The sequence below is a fragment of the Lampetra fluviatilis genome, chromosome 7 (assembly GCF_964198595.1).
Source record: "Lampetra fluviatilis chromosome 7, kcLamFluv1.1, whole genome shotgun sequence".
NCBI lineage: Eukaryota > Metazoa > Chordata > Hyperoartia > Petromyzontiformes > Petromyzontidae > Lampetra > Lampetra fluviatilis.
The window spans coordinates 17,413,016-17,430,130 of record NC_136281.1 but is presented as its reverse complement, the minus strand read 5'-3'; the positions used below and the strand labels follow the sequence as shown (position 1 = coordinate 17,430,130).

General features: G+C 55.7%; 1 long non-coding RNA gene across 1 annotated transcript; it reads left to right on the top strand.

The window, feature by feature from the left end:
* The first annotated feature begins 2,138 nt into the window (after positions 1–2,138).
* Positions 2,139–6,184, top strand: LOC144933319 (uncharacterized). Its single transcript, XR_013637013.1, has 3 exons — positions 2,139–3,513; positions 3,697–3,842; positions 4,480–6,184. It is a non-coding gene; the product is annotated as an uncharacterized LOC144933319 (long non-coding RNA).
* Positions 6,185–17,115: the final 10,931 nt, after the last annotated feature.

Here is a 17,115-nt window from a genome sequence, read left to right as displayed (position 1 = left end):
TTCCCTCGGCCGGACGACCGGTTCGCCACCGCCCGCGCCCCCGCTTCGCCAGATCCCCGCATCGCCGCCGAGCCCCCCGGTCTCAGAGGCCACGGTTCCCTGCGCCGCGCCCCGTCGGCTCCCGCGCCAAGGGGCCGTGCCGGGTCACGGCGCGCGCACCCCTCCACACGCAGGGCCGCCGTCCTCGCCACCGAGAGAGAGCACGAGGCCGTGGCGAGCTGCGAGCGCCTTCGCTACCGAGCGGGTTCCAAATGAGTGGCAGGTCCCGGTTTGGCGTTGGCGCGAGCGGGCCTGTGGTGCGATGTTTGATGTTGTCGTCGTGAATAAAAGCCGGCCGTCGAGCCGCGCTGGGTTAAACGGTTCAGGGTAGAGGCTTTGGTGTGCTGGAAGAGCTGCGAGTTCATCGCTTCCCATGCTAGCCATGTGAATACAATGCGCGCTTAGGCAGAAGTGATGCTGTACACATCCAATGCATTCAATAATCCAATGGAGGAGGCATGAATGGAGCACATGGAGAGGAAGGTTTTGTCTTGCAGTGGCCCTTCTACCCAAAATAAAGGCTCTTGGCCAGAGCATTGGGTGAAGGGGGCCACTGCCAAGCAACATTCAGCCCACCGTTGGAGATCCATATGGCGATGTTCGACTACACCGCTCTCCCCTATGTTTATTGCAATACAATACAGTGTTTGATTATTACTATTAAAACAATATTTTACAGCTATAGTTAATTTAAACCATGGTTCATTGGAAGCGCCAAAAAAATGTAAACACCCTTGCGCAAGAGAAGAAAAAAAAAAAACTCTGGGTAGTCCGTGCCATATTTTTTGTGTGGAAAGCAACTTCATTATTCCGTATCATCACAATGCGAGTGTCATTTGCGAGTCAACAAAATGCAGCCGCGGGTGGAGCTCGTTTTCAGAATGTGACGCGAGCCGCCTCGCAGCGGAGCTCTCCGCCCACACGCGACACTCGCTGGCGGCGGGGGTCGCGTTGGGGCCGGCGCGGAGACATCACGTTGGGGCCCCAACGGCGCTGCCTCCGAATCGGCCACTTTGGTGTCGCGCTCCGACTTGGCACGAGCGGAGCCGTCCCGCGGGGGGCTCCGCGGAGCGCGGGCGGGCGGGCGTTGCGCGGCAATCTGCATGATAAAAACAGCATCACATTGGGAATAAATCAAGCCTGAAGAGTGCAGACACTGAGCTATTAATAATTAAGGTGACGGTAGTGCAGCCAGCCGCTAAATAAATTACTAAAAGTTGGCCGCCTACATCCTCGTGTGCCGTGCTCCGTCCAAAAAAACAACTTTGATGGCTGCTGCTTCTTCAGTCACCTGAGCTGCTCACCGGAGTCCAAAGGATGTCTGCCACGTGGACTCTGTGTGTCTGCCACCCAATTCACAAATCTGTGAATTGGGTGGCCGACAGCCGGTGCTGGTGGCACGTGCACGTGTGCCGGTGAGCCAGTTGGTGTCAGCAGTCAGGGGCAGGTGATTGAAATAATCAACTCCACGAACACCGCGGGTAGTATTTGTGGACAAAACGGCGAAATGTCTCGGGGAGAGGATCGTGCCTGGAGGCTCCCCCGGCCGCGGAAACGAACGCCGAATCCGCGAGCGCGGCACCTCGGCTCGGCACGCCAGGACCCATCACTTAGCCTCGCTGCCAATAACCGTATTGAGCCGCGCAGGGTGGAAAAGCAGATAACCCGACCCAAAATAAACAGCCTTTTTTGATTTGTTCGAGCCCACCGCGTGCTAAGGTCGATGGCCCAACACCAGAGAAAAGTAAGACGCTTTGCAAACTTTTTCGAAAAAATGTTAAACCGCAATCTCTCCTGGCCGAGTCGCAGCTCATTACGCCGGGGAGATGCAATCTCGCGGCCGGAGCGCTCATTCAGATCAGTCGCAATCGATTCGCCCGTCGATGGCTCCGGCGGGCAAGAGCCGGTGATGGAGAGGCCGCTCAATGGCCGGTGATGGCGAGCAGGGCCACCTGAGGAATGGGGCGCGGACGAGGGGGAGGGGGGTGCAAGAGGACAGGCGGGGGAGACGGGGCGAGGAGGAGGGGGGGGGCTGCTGGCCGTCGTGCGGGTTATCTCGTCCCCAGCAGCCACGGTAGCGGAGCACCAGATAACACCTCTCACGTGTGCGCAAAGTGGCTCATTAAGCCGGGGAAGAAGAAGAAGATGAGAGGGAGAAGGAATACAAATTCAAGAAGCTGCGAGTTGTCAGCATGCATCCAGCTTGCTTTATACGGACAAATTAAAGCGACGGAGACAACAAAAGGTTGCAACTTCCACGTGGACGCGGAGCGTCACGCGACGTTATTTATTTCACGCGGTCCCCTGACCTCCAAAAATATTAACAGTCAAGAACATTTATTCCAACAAACGGCGGGATGGTTCAAAAGGCAGGCGCGCGCGGTGCGGGCGCGTGCACACAAACGAAACGCAAGTTTAAAAGGAGAGAGATGCGAAGAAGGAAATGAAAGGATTTTGAATGCGCCGGCGAGATCATCAAATCCAGCACCACCTCTCCATTCCTCAGAACGTAGAAAATACCAAAATAGTATATACACCTTTTCAGCGGGATATGCGGATTTTAAATGTCACGCTCATAATCTAGTGAGATCTCGGTGTTCATTTAATTAGCAAAATAGCACTTGCAAAACCGTGGCTGCTCTCAAGATTTTTATATAATGAGCGTATAATGATATGCGCCGTGTGGTGGGCTCCGAGGTAGGGCGCTCTCACTTGGCGAGGGGGCCGTCCGAAACCGAACCCCCGGCCCAGATGGCGCTCGCCGGGCACGGCCCGGGGCACCACGTGGCCCCACCGGTCGCGCCGCCCCGCCCGTCCCTCCCGCCGGGGAACGCGACCCCGGCCGGCGACGCGCCCCGGGGGCCCCGGTACGCGGGGGGGGGGGGGCGAGGAGCCTGCCCCCTCCTCCTCGTCCGATCGACGCCACACGGCGGCAGGGAGAATTCTCGGGGAGCAAGCGGCGCCGACTCGCCAACGAGCTGCCCGCGATGTAAACGAGCTGCCCGCGATGTAAACGAGCTGCCCGCGATGTAAACGAGCTGCCCGCGATGTAAACGAGCTGCCCGCGATGTAAACGAGCTGCCCGCGATGTAAACGAGCTGCCCGCGATGTAAACGAGCTGCCCGCGAGAAGAAATTCCATGAGCTCGTCTTGTCGGGGACACGGAGCTGCCGCAAAGCGCGGACGTCTCATTCAAAGCGATTCATTTTTCAAAAATATTTATTAATAAAATTTAAATTCTGAACAGGACCACGAGGCATCCTCGGGTTATCACGTCGCACGGTGGACGCAACAAACGTGTAAAGACACCGCAGCGAATTTATGTTTCAATTGAATTAATATAATGGAGAAAGCGAGATGAATGCAGGAGGATTGTGGTTTCAAAAACAACTTTGAGACAACTTGATCTTCCCACGAGGAGCGGCACCGTGGCACTCTGCGGAGACATCACAGGCGGTGGCGAGGGAAGGGAAGGTGAGCAATGAATAGACACTTGCGGTGAAAATGACCTCGGGGAGCGGAGAATTTTCCCCTCAACAGATTGCGCATTAGCATAATTGTCCTGCCGTGCTTTGCCGCGTCACAGCCTGACATTTCGGCGGCGAGATTTGATTTCTTTCGCCCCAATAAAAGGAAATAAAACAGTATCGTTTACAGGTTGGGCCCCGACACGGAGAATTTACGGGCGGCTGCACGGCACGTGGAGCATCTGGCGCGTGGGCTCCCCCCGCCGAGCCCGGCACCCACGGCGGCAGCGGCAAGGCGCCGCTGCCGAGTGAGCCCCTCCGCCCGGCGACAGCGAGGTGGGGGGGGGGGACAGAAAATAAACCTTTCAAGAGGGTTTTCATCAACCTGAGCACCCATCGAATTAATGCTCCCTTCTTACCCTCATTATCTCTGCCACCACCATCGCAATGACTCACAAAAATAATTATTCACGTGAAAGTATCATCCGCCACCGCCGCCGCGAGCGTGCGTGCGTGTTGACGTGCGTGTACGCCTATGGAACGTGCGCATTCTTGAGAAGGATCTGTCAGCCGACCAATATCTTACTCCGCGCTTCTTGTGCAATAAAAAGGGGGGGAGGTTTCATTCATTAATTAACCTGCGTTCATTAAAGCAACCGCGATGCGCGTGGCTCGTGCGGTGCGTGTGTGTGCGTGTGTGTGTGTGCGTGTGTGTGCGGGGCGCCGCGTGGGCAACACAGAGACACAGCGGGTCACGTGGACCGCTCCTTGCCTCCTGACCCCTTCTGACAGCGATGACCAACGCGGTGCGCTCGGGTCAAAAAGCCCCCCTTGACCCACATGGTGTGTGGGGGAGACTTTCATCCAGCAGTGGACTGATGGAAGGCCTGCAAGTTGACATAATTATATCATCATTGTCATCATCAGAATGTTTATTTATCCTGGAGGAATCTGATGAAGCTATTTTTCACAGATGTCCGGCGGAGGCACGGGGGCCAGAGAGTGAGATCATCAGGGAGCGAGCTCCGTCTACTGCTGGACGCAGATCTCCCCACGCCGTGGCCCAATCCCGTGCCGTCCTGCAACGCTGAAGCCCCGCCCCGCCCCGCCCCCGCTCCGCCCCCGCCCCGCCCCCGCTCGCGCACAAGCCGATCCCACCGTGGACTCCGTCTCCGCGGCGGACCGCATTCTCGGGCTGGCTCTCTCCCTCGGCCGCCATTCCATCGCCAGGCTCGCCCACTGGGCATCAAACCTTGCAAGATGCGCGTCCACCACTCTCACGCCCGCTACCCGGACAGTCTCTCCACGTGATTCCCATCATTGCTCCTCTCCGTGCTTTCCGTGTGCACTCTGCAGTTGTTGCTCCATTTCCTTTGTCAGGGTCCCTGTTGTTGATCCGTACATCATAGCGGGTTGTATCCGCCACTTCAACAACAAGAGAATTGCACAATGGCAGTAAGTTGCTGTCATTCACTTCTACTTCATCATGTAGACTCCACTCAGCCTTCAGTAATTGTCATGAATATATACATTCTACTGAGTTTCCCAGTACTTTGTAAAAAAAAATATTATCAAATAGAATAGTTCATTATAATATAGTATAGTTAATTATTATATGGTACAGTTCATTATTAGTATTATTACATAGTGTCGTTCATGATGAAATAGTACGGTTTATTTGGTGGAGTGGTGGCGCAGTGGTTTAGCACATTGCACTACCAAAACTGTGACCGAGATTCCTTGCCACGGATCGCCCACCAGTACTGGGCGATGGTCCTGGGCCCTTTCACGTCACCATCCCGCCCTGACCAGGGTGATTAAGTATGATCCAAAAACATAAAAATTATTATTACAGCTTTCATTGTACAGCGCCCTGGGATATTCCACATGAAGAGCGTTATATAAGAGAAACATTTTTTTTTGCACTGTATGAAGATAATTCCCAAGATCGACACGGCATGGGGAAGCCTTCATCCAGCAGTGGACTGACTAAGGGTTGTAAACTCCTCTCATTTTTCTTTGCATACAGTTTGTCGTTACGTAACATCGCGTATGAACACAAACACATTCACTCTCCGCAGCCAGCTTCACGCGCACATCAGCTCTGTGCATGCAAGATGGGTCCTTTGTATGCACGTTACAAAGGCTATTCCCCACATTACTTTCAAGTGTGTGCCTGCTTCTGATCTTACAATATGACATATAATTACGGGCCTTTGGCAGCAAGTGCAGTTGAAAATTAAATTATAAATCAGAAAATAGTCGGCCACCTCCATTTTACCTTCTTGGGCGACTGCTCATTGACACAACAAGTCAAGCCCGACTCTGCCGACGAGACGGCGGAGGTCAAAACCGCTCCAGAGTTTGCTCACGTGAAACCAATGCCGCTAAAATTATACCTGCGCGTGTGAAAACAGTCCGTACGGCTGATGGGAACGTGTAAACAATTGTTAGAGTTTCACGTGGAGGGAGAGAGTTGTGAAGGAGATGTATCGCCTGCTCATCAGCAAGTCTCTGGCAGGGGAGCCCTGGCCTGGTCACATAGGGCGACGACGCGCACACACACACGCACGCACACACGCACACACACACACACACGCACACACACACGCACACACACACACACACGCACACACACACGCACACACACACACGCACACACACACACGCACACACACACACGCACACACACACACGCACGCACACACGCACACATACACACACACACGCACACACACACGCACACGCACACACACACACGCACACACGCACACACACGCACACACACACGCACACACACACACACACGCACACACACACACACGCACACACACACACGCACACACACACGCACACACACACGCACGCACACACGCACACACACACACACACACGCACGCACACACACACGCACGCACACACGCACACACACACACACACGCACACACACACACACGCACACACACACACACGCACACACGCACACACACGCACACACACACACACACACGCATACACACACATACACACACGCACACACACACGCACACGCACACACACACACACGCACACACAAAGATCCCCCGTATAGCCTTAACAGACTGTAGGGGCAAGTGCTGTTAGCGAGCACCTATGAAGGCCGGAACGGTACACGAGGGGGTGGGTGGCCAGCACCACGCCCGACCGCATTTGTCTCCCTAGCGGCGATGTTTACACACCGCACAAGGTGCTCATTTGAGGCTGAGTCGACCTAGGGGGGGACCGGTTCAGATAATCGTCACTGGTGTTGGCCGTGAGCGGGAATCGAACTCGGGTCGCTGGGTTCGTAGCGCGAACCATTGCATTACCGCTTCCCACCACACACACATACATGCACGCACACGCACATACGCGTGTGCCACGGTACAGGGTTCAACAATTACATTCAAACGTCAGTAAAGAAATATTGACCTCCGAAAAATGATGCGGCTACAACAACAAAAAAGCATTCTAAAACCCTTACATTAAACGTATAAAATAAAATGTATGCGGGAAAAAAATCCTCGCTGTACAATGTGCAGCCATAGCACAGTGGTTAGCGCACTGCTACCCTGCAAACCCCTCACTGGAGCTGAGTTCCCGGCTCTCATCAGTGGCAAGGGATATCCGACCCGGTCCTGGGTCACCCCCCTTCACCAACCCGCACTGACCAACATGGTGAAGTATGGTCAAACAACCCTCATGGCCGACACGGCATGGGGGAGGCATTCATCCAGCAGTGGATTAAAGGGCTGTAAACCCAGTGTATTACGGCTGTGAGCTGTAATAAATCAATGCAAATTAACAATGCCTGGAGTAATTGTTGTAGCTGCCTGCAACATTATCTGCTCCTAAAACATTTACATGGCCAATCAGCGATTCCGTCAAAAACATTTACTAGCCAGCTTTACACGCACATTGCCTGCATTTGGATAAACATCGTGTACCGAAATGTGTCATTTGCACGTCAACATTTAAAAACGGGGCCCCAAAGACCGCTCGCGTATAAAATGAGCACGTGTAAGATTATTTGCATAGAAGAGAAACCTGCCCCTGCGTGGGTTCGCCTGCTTCAAGCGAGAACTTAAAATGCATGTTCACTTCAGTGCTTTGTTTCACTACAAAGGCCCTGAGATGAAGGCCTGCCTAAGACACGCAGACACGATGAGACGCACGGGCAGTACAGCAAGTGGGCTGCTGACCTGTGAGAGTTGTCCGGTCACCAGTGTGGGTTTTCTCACCGGCGCAGTAATACGTGAATATTAATTCGATAAAAAGCTCAAGTGCGACCCTGCTCAGAGCAGTCTTTGAGAGGCCCGCCGAGGCCTTCCTGGGCGAAACAAAAGCACCGTGGGCTGTTTGTGGCACACAAGCGGGATGGGTGCCCACCAGGCACAAACGGACTCTCACGCAGCCCTCGGGGCTGTGTGGTGATCAGCAGAGGGCCGTGCAGGAAAGTACATTGGTGTACTCTGCGTATATGCTTCCATGGCCCACGCTCCACACCTTCACCAACCCGCACAGGCGCCGGAAGGCCCTCGCCTGGCAATGTGTTGACAAAGGGGCCGTGCACGTTACGACACTTTTAAATTACAACACTAATATTAACGCGGAGGCCTTTGCGAGAAGTCAACAGTTGTTGTGCCATTGAGCCACTGATTTCCTGCCATAGAAATGTACAAATTCCCCTACCGGCTCAGGGCCACAAATGGAGATGGGCACCAGGCCAGGGAGTCGGTGTGACGGGGGGGCCGGTGTAACGAGCCAGCACACACAACGAAACTAAACTATTTTTATTTTGCCGGGTAAGGTCCGCTCGGCTGTGTAGCTCTTCTTCAGAAGCGACCTGGCCATCACACATGACAGCCCAACGAAGTGGCTTGTCACGTGGACATTTATAGCAGTCACACACTCTGAACGCACGTTGGTTCTAAACGCGGAGGGAACAAACCGGAGGATCCAGAGAAATATCCGCGCGACCACGAGGAGAGAGACAGCAGCAGGCGTCAGGGTCGGGATCGAACCCACAACCTCCTGTACACCAGGCGAGGGAGTCAACATCTCCTAGCCACCTCGGGGGAGCCCACGGACGAGAGGCGCCACGGCACCGTGGGGCGGCGGCCGCACTCCACGCCGCCCAGGGCATCTCCCGCGGGCGGCGTGGATCGAGCTGCGCTTACCCCGAACCCGCAGCGTGCTGGAGGGAGCGCGAGAGGCTTCGAGAGTGGTCACGCACTTCGCGACCGTGCCTCTGTACGACGCTGTGGCACGTGCGAACCAATCGCCCCGCAGCGCAGGCCCCGTCTCGTCAGATCTCGGAAGCGGCCCAGGGCGATCATCGCAAGGGCTTGCTAGGTGTTGCTGGCGCGGGATCGTGAGGTGGCCAGGAGATGGAAGCTCTGAGTGTCACCCTCCTTGTATGCGGTTTCCTTCTGTGTGAAGGCAATCATTAAAAGTTGTCATTTCGGTAACCCGGTTCACTCTCGCGCATGAGACTCATCCCGGTCCCCTGAGCGCTCACTTTCCGTTTGAACAAATACACTTGACTTGACTTCATTTGATGGAAGTGGCCAAAATATCACAAAGTTATACCCTCATGAAAAATTATCTTATGGCTCGATGAAGCTTTCCCAGGTAAACAAATGGCATTGTCATGATGTCCACGACAAAACAATGTGGATAATGCGCACACACACACACACAGACACGTGCCTGCAGTGCGCTGACAGTCATGAAACGCGTGACCTCGTGTTCTTGTGTGCGTGCATTTGTCTCGTTGAAAATAATAAAAATAGTAGTAGTAGCAAAACTGTCCAATTAAGCTTGGTCTGCAAATGAATATACATTGCACATCTGAATTTGTGCTATGTTAAACGCTGCGCCGGGCAAATTCACCCATCAGCAGTAATCTCAGGAAAGTGCAGCGCTCATGCACACGGCATCTCTTCCTGTCCCTCCTCCGTCACTCGTCACCTGGCGGCTCACGAGAAGGCCGTGGCAATCGGCTCCTGCAGACCCACGCTCTCCCCCGTCAGGTCCCTTCTCCTTGATGCCGTCGTCAAGACCAACCTCTTGCATGGACGCCCTCCACCTCTTGTGACAGGGGACAGTCATTCGATGGCCTCAATTTCATTCTCCACGTGGCCCATTCTTTTCTTTCTCAAGTCATGAGCATGGTGCGAGTTTGGCGATGCGTGCGGCCTTCAGGAAGCACATTTGCAGAGTGGTGCCAACGCAGAAGAAGCCGAGGCAGAAGCGAGTAAAAGGCTGCTTGGACATGAAACGCATACCAGCTGCAGGGAGAGCCTTAAAAGGAAACGCGGTGGATACTCTCTGGAACACAAAGCACAAGTCTCTCATTTCTCAGATTCTGGCTCCATCTAGCGTCCGTTACGAGCACCAGTCGCCATGCATGGCTGCTAATGCCGATCAAAGCGCCAGCTTGAGTTGGGTGGTTGCAAGTGGCGTCACACGAAATTCGCAGGCAGCTCGGAGCATCTGTATAAGCCACGGGTGTAGCAGTTCTCTCCCCGGTTGCTGTTGGTAGTCCCACGATACGATTCAAGAATGGATGTTTGTTGTTGTTTTTTTTACATTGCGGTGGATGTACCAGCCTCTATCGAGCCACTGCAGGAGTCACACGAGCACATTGCGCGTAACAATTACGCAAACGATAAAACACCGGTTCCCAGACTAACAATTCGAAGTACGCATCTTGAGCTTGCGACTCGTTAATAATCAAGTCATCGATTCACCGCTACACGTCGAGTGCGAGCCGAGATTCCCGTGCCGTGGGTGACCGACCTCACGACACACCGAGACGTGCGCTCCACGCGCACATTTCCTGATGCGACGCATGTCCCATCATCATCACTGACGCGCGCTAGAGCCATTGCCGCGTCCACGGTCTGAGGAACTGGGGCCTGCACGTCGCTTCTCTAAGCGGGGCGTCACTCTTTGTGGGTCAACGCCGCAGAGGCTGGCCTCGGCCGCGGCTACAACGTCAGCGGCGAGCGATACCTGAACCAGCGCTGGGCTCCTCCTTCAACCCGCACTGGCCCGACGTGAAGTACGGTCCAACAAACCCCATGACCGACACGGCGAGGGGAGGCGTTCAAACGGCACATGTCGCCTCTAATTATTGCCATATGTTCTGATCCAGCTGCCACCCTCCCAAACATAGCACAGCTCCTCACACCTCTAACTCCAGTGTGGCACCCCAACACCACCACCTCCTCCTCCACCACCACCTCCTCCTCCTCCTCCACCACCACCTCCTCCTCCTCTGCCGCCATCACCTTGCCCAGAGAGAGACAAAGGAAGCGTTCTGCACTCCCCAACTCTGGCACCACAAAGTCAGAAGCGCACGACCCACTGGGCGCCCCAGCCCTTTCAGAGCCTTTAATAATAATCATAATAATAATGAACAGATGCCGCTCACATCGAGGGCATTAATTACACATTCATCACATCCTCCAGCCCTGCAGCCCACTGATCCGCTCCTCTCCCGTGAAAATTCCTAGCAACTTGTGCACGCAGCAAAAACCGGGGAGGGGCGAACAATCTCTCGTGACTGGATGATCAAGCGGCGTGGCAGAGCCACGTCCACTCCACGCGCCGGCGAGCCTGACGCCAAATCGTCACCGCGCGTGCGCCACGACGGGAAAGCAGATTGTGGATTTTCGGAGGAAGACGCCTCGCCGCAGACACCGGCAGCGACGCGCCTCATTAGGATGCCGCCAAAACACTTTCCGCGTACCTGTTTGTTGACATGTATTAACACGGTCGCCGTGGCGAGCCGTGCGGCGCACAATCAGGGGCTGTTGGGAGGTGAGGCCGAGGGCGAGGATCGGCGTTCCCAAGTTGCTGGTGGGTCAACGGAAGCGCCGGCGTGCAAGGAAAATCACACGGCAAGGGCCGGGATTCGCAGCCGGGCAAATTAAGAATGCAGAAAGTGTGACGTGTGTGTGTTGCATATATGTTTAAGTGTGCTGCACTAGAATATAAATGCCATAAGATAGGTCATGACATTTTTTGAGAATGAGACAGAGTTTTCACCAAGTGGCACCAACAACGGGCACGTCAGTCACGTCGATCCACTGCCGGACGAAGGTTGACTTTGCCCCAATGGCAAGTGCAGCTTGGTGAAGGGGGTGGGGGGGGGGTGAAGGGGGTGGGGGGGGTGCAGGTGAAGGGGGTGGGGGGGGGTGAAGGGGGTGGGGGGGGTGCAGGTGAAGGGGGTGGGGGGGGTGCAGGTGAAGGGGGTGGGGGGGGTGCAGGTGAAGGGGGTGGGGGGGGGTGCAGGTGAAGGGAGTGTGGGGTGCAGGTGAAGGGGGTGGGGGGTGCAGGTGAAGGGGGTGGGGGGTGCAGGTGAAGGGGGTGGGGGGGTGCAGGTGAAGGGGGTGGGGGGGGTGCAGGTGAAGGGGGTGGGGGGTGCAGGTGAAGGGGGTGGGGGGTGCAGGTGAAGGGGGTGGGGGGGGGGTGCAGGTGAAGGGGGGTGGGGGGTGCAGGATGAGCTCGAGATGCCACTCGCCACCTAAGTTCGCCGTGGTTCGGGAATCGATCTCGGGTAGCCGGGTTCACAGCGCGGCAAGCGAACAACCGTCCCATCGCTCCACCCCCATCTTTACACGCAAGTTATACAATAGATTTAAAGATATTACGATGTCGGTGAATAATAAGAAACAAATGGGAAGGATATCGAAATATAATTAGGTATTGTTACATGTAGCGGAATCTGGGTCTGTCAGAGAACCAAAGCCAATCCGAGTCTCATTACGGAAATTTCAAAGTTGCTCAACCCAACGGTTCCTCTCTAACGAGAGTCGGCGTGAACGCCTTGCAACGGACTAGCGTCTCGTCTTGATTAGAAGCACTTTTGAAAAGAACACACGTCTGTCCGCCCACACGCACAAACACACGCACGCACGGACGCACACGCACCTCTCCCCTTACCCGCTTGCCCCCCCCCCCCCGCGACACCACCCCCAGCCCCCCACCCGAGTTATCGCTCTGTAATTAAACCGCACCACCTCCGCCGCCAGCTGGGCTCATCCCCGGCGCGCGCGGCACCCCCCCCGCCCCTGCATCGCGCGCCCTCGGAGCCGCCGCGGAGCCACGCAGGTGCCAAGGCAGTGGCGCCACTCCCCTCGCAGCAGCAGCAACAACAGCAGCAGCAGCGGCAGCAACAGCAGCAGCAACAGCAGCAACAGCAGCGGCAGCAACAGCGGCAGCAACAGCAGCAGCAACAACAGCAACAACAGCAGCAACAGCAACAGCAGCAACAGCAACAGCACCAGCAGCACCAGCAACAGCAACAGCAGCACCAACAGCAACAGCAGCAGCACCAGCAGCACCAACAGCAACAGCAGCAGCACCAGCAGCACCAGCAACAACAGCAACAGCAGCAACAGCAACACCAGCAGCACCAGCAGCACCAGCAACACCAGCAACAGCAGCAACAGCAGCAACAGCAGCAACAACAACAGCAGCAGCCGCAGCTCATCCCGCTCTTCTCGGGCTCCGCTGCGATACCGAGGCCGCGGACGCACGTACAGGGACCGCTCTTTTTACAGCTCGCGGTGTACACGCAAATAAATAAATAATCGTTCACCGCCGCGCAATTATTGCGATGCCTGCTAGCCACACCCCCTGCTGTGGAAAGCTTTGGCACGGCAAAAGTTTGGGGTAGGAGCTTGCGTTTTTAAGTGGGGTAAAAAACAAATTACAGGTAGAACGCTGCGCGCTCGCTCGCAGAATAAGGCCTGGTTGTATCGTCTTCGGTTTTTTACTTCGATAAAGGCCGGTGGTGGAAATTCTGTACTAATTATGATAATTGCTCATTACTGGCAACTCAAGAGAAAAAAATGCGTGGTCTTGCAAAACAAAATTACGACTCGACACGTAATATAATCAGTGTAAACTATTTAACATTCACAGAGGGAAGGATTAAGTTCTGTCCGTGAGCAGTGGTACAGGAGCACAGGAAGAGATGGCTTCTGGCTTTTGTAGACTCCGCGAGAACCTCAAGACAGGCAAATGCGGAGCCACGTTGTGGTTTTGTAAGCGAGCTTCACCGAAGATCTGCTGTCAGGCACCTCTGATTAGCACGGTTGGCTACGTACGGTGCAAAAGAAGTTCAACATACATACGTACAGGCCGTGCAACATTCAAACCTGGCGGCGATAAAATCTCGCCTTCAAACGCAGCCAATAGCGTTTCCAAAGAGCCGAGGCCACGCACCATAGAAACACCACGGCCACAAACCACGGCCACACACCACGGCCACACACCACAGAAACACCACGGCCACAAACCACGGCCACACACCACGGCCACACTCTACGGCCACACACCACGGCCACACACCACGGCCACACACCACGGCCACACACCACGGCCACACACCACGGCCACACACCACAGAAACACCACGGCCACAAACCACGGCCACACACCACGGCCACACACCACGGCCACACACCACGGCCACACACCACGGCCACACACCACGGCCACACACCACAGAAACACCACGGCCACAAACCACGGCCACACTCCACGGCCACACACCACGGTCACACACCACGGCCACACACCACGGCCACACACCACGGCCACACACCACGGCCACACACCACAGAAACACCACGGCCACAAACCACGGCCACACACCACGGCCACACACCACGGCCACACACCACAGAAACACCACGGCCACAAACCACGGCCACACACCACGGCCACACTCTACGGCCACACACCACGGCCACACACCACGGTCACACACCACGGCCACACACCACGGCCACACACCACGGCCACACACCACGGCCACACACCACGGAAACACCACGACCACACACCACGGCCACACACCACGGCCACACACCACGGCCACACACCACGGCCACACACCACGGCCACACACCACGGCCACACACCACGGAAACACCACGACCACACACCACGGCCACACACCACGGCCACACACCACGGCCACACACCACGGAAACACCACGACCACACACCACGGCCACACACCACGGCCACACACCACGGCCACACACCACGACCACACACCACGGCCACACACCACGGCCACACACCACGGCCACACACCACGGAAACACCACGACCACACACCACGGCCACACACCACGGCCACACACCACGGAAACACCACGACCACACACCACGGCCACACACCACGGTCACACACCACGGTCACACACCACGGAAACACCACGACCACACACCACGGCCACACACCACGGCCACACACCACGGCCACACACCACGGCCACACACCACGGCCACACACCACGGAAACACCACGACCACACACCACGGCCACACACCACGGTCACACACCACGGTCACACACCACGGAAACACCACGACCACACACCACGGCCACACACCACGGCCACACACCACGGCCACACACCACGGCCACACACCACGGAAACACCACGACCACACACCACGGCCACACACCACGGCCACACACCACGGCCACACACCACGGCCACACACCACGGCCACACACCACGGTCACACACCACGGTCACACACCACGGAAACACCACGACCACACACCACGGCCACACACCACGGCCACACACCACGGCCACACACCACGGCCACACACCACGACCACACACCACGGCCACACACCACGGCCACACACCACGGCCACACACCACGGCCACACACCACGGCCACACACCACGGCCACACACCACGGCCACACACCACGGCCACACACCACGGCCACGCCACCATCCCGGAGTCGCCGCCCAGTCCTCTTTCTCTCGAAATTGTGCCGCATGATGACGCAACATAAACACGGGCGACGATAATAACCGCACATCTTGTTGAACAAAAACCCATCGCTCCACGCTAATTATCACTGACTGATGGTGCCTTATGACATGTCCACTTTTGGTAGGCTTGACACTAACGGACATCCGGCTCCCAATCGTATTGCAACCTTGTGGTGGACAGTCACGCGGGTTTGTCCCTGTTGTTTCTGGGGACACGTCGATAATTCTCTATTTTATATGCAGGACTTGCAAAGCTTTGTATAAAACGGCTTTTATTCGTTGGGGAAAAAATCCCTTTTAAAACGATAACGCGCATATAATTGTGTGTTTCCTACAAAGACCAAGACCCCGTATTTAGCCGTGGAACCCGATGGAGCAAACACCTATTAGGGCTGATGGGTTCACGAGGGGATCGTGCATCCCTGCCACCTTTGTCTCCACGAGGCCACGCTAGATTCAGATGCTTATTTCCACCAATATTGTGCATGGGCAGGAGTTGACCCCAGGTCATAATTATCATAGCGTCATGCCGAAGAACCAAAAATATACGCAGCGCACGCACACAAACGCACGCACGCCCGCCCGCACGCGTTTACATTTGTTGATATAATACAGCTCTATAGGATAATATGTGCGGCCTGCTGGGTAGAGCTGGAGGCACGCAACCATCGACACACAGACACGTACAGTATGAGTAACGAGTAGCCGGCTTCACCCGCTTTCTATTGGCTCCAGCTTCACACTCCACGGGAGGCAGATTACTTGGTTCACTGATGTTGAGCTGGACCATAAAAGTAATTTAGAACTAGAGTGGTGATCCTGTGTTCACGAGTAAAAGCAATCGCAATTTTTTTGGGGGGAACCAAATGTTAAGAAAATGTTGCTTCTCAGTCGCATCTCGGGATTAAAGTCTCGACTCCGCTGCGATTCATGAACATCGCTCGCTCCGCGTGGCTCGTCAACGCGCACGCGGCTCCAATGTCCAGGCGCACGCACACGGTGCACACACCACACCTGGGCGCGACCGCGCGAGCGTGCGTGTGTGTGTACGTGTGTGTGTGCGTGCGTGTGCGTGCGTGTGCGTGCGTGTGCGAGCGTGCGTGTTCGAGAGTGTGTGTGTACGTGTGTGTGCGAGCGTGTGTGCGTGTGTGCGAGCGTATGTGCGAGCGTGCGTGTGTGTGTCCGTGTGTGTGCGTGTGTGTGTGTGCGAGCGTGCGTGAGTGTGTGTGTACGTGTGTGTGCGAGCGTGTGCGTATGTGTGTGCGTGTGTGTGCGTGCGTGTGTATGCGTGTGTGTGTGCGCGTGCGAGCGTGCGTGAGTGTGTGTGTGTGCGTGTGTGTATGCGTGTGTGTGTATGTATGCGTGTGCGTATGTGTGTGTGCGTGTGTGCGTGTGTGTGTGTATGCGTGTGTGCGTGTGTATGCGTGCGTGTGTGTGTGTGCGCGTGCGTGCGTGCGTACGCAGGCGGCGGCGCGACATTAAACAAAGCGGCTCTCCGCAGCGAAACGCGATAACAGCCATCACCGGGGAGAATCAAAACTATCAGAGCGGCCGGTTTCATTACACGAAATCAAATTAATTGCTACTCCAGGATGAATTAAGTAGCAACTTACGGCGATATTGATCTCAGCTTGCCCGCGGGCAGGAGGGAGAGATTTAATAAGTCGGACTTCCACTTTGAAGCTGAAAAACACCCCCAAGAAGAAGAAGACTGTCACACTTGAGTAGTGCTCGGGCACAGGCGGTAATTTAAACACGAGGAC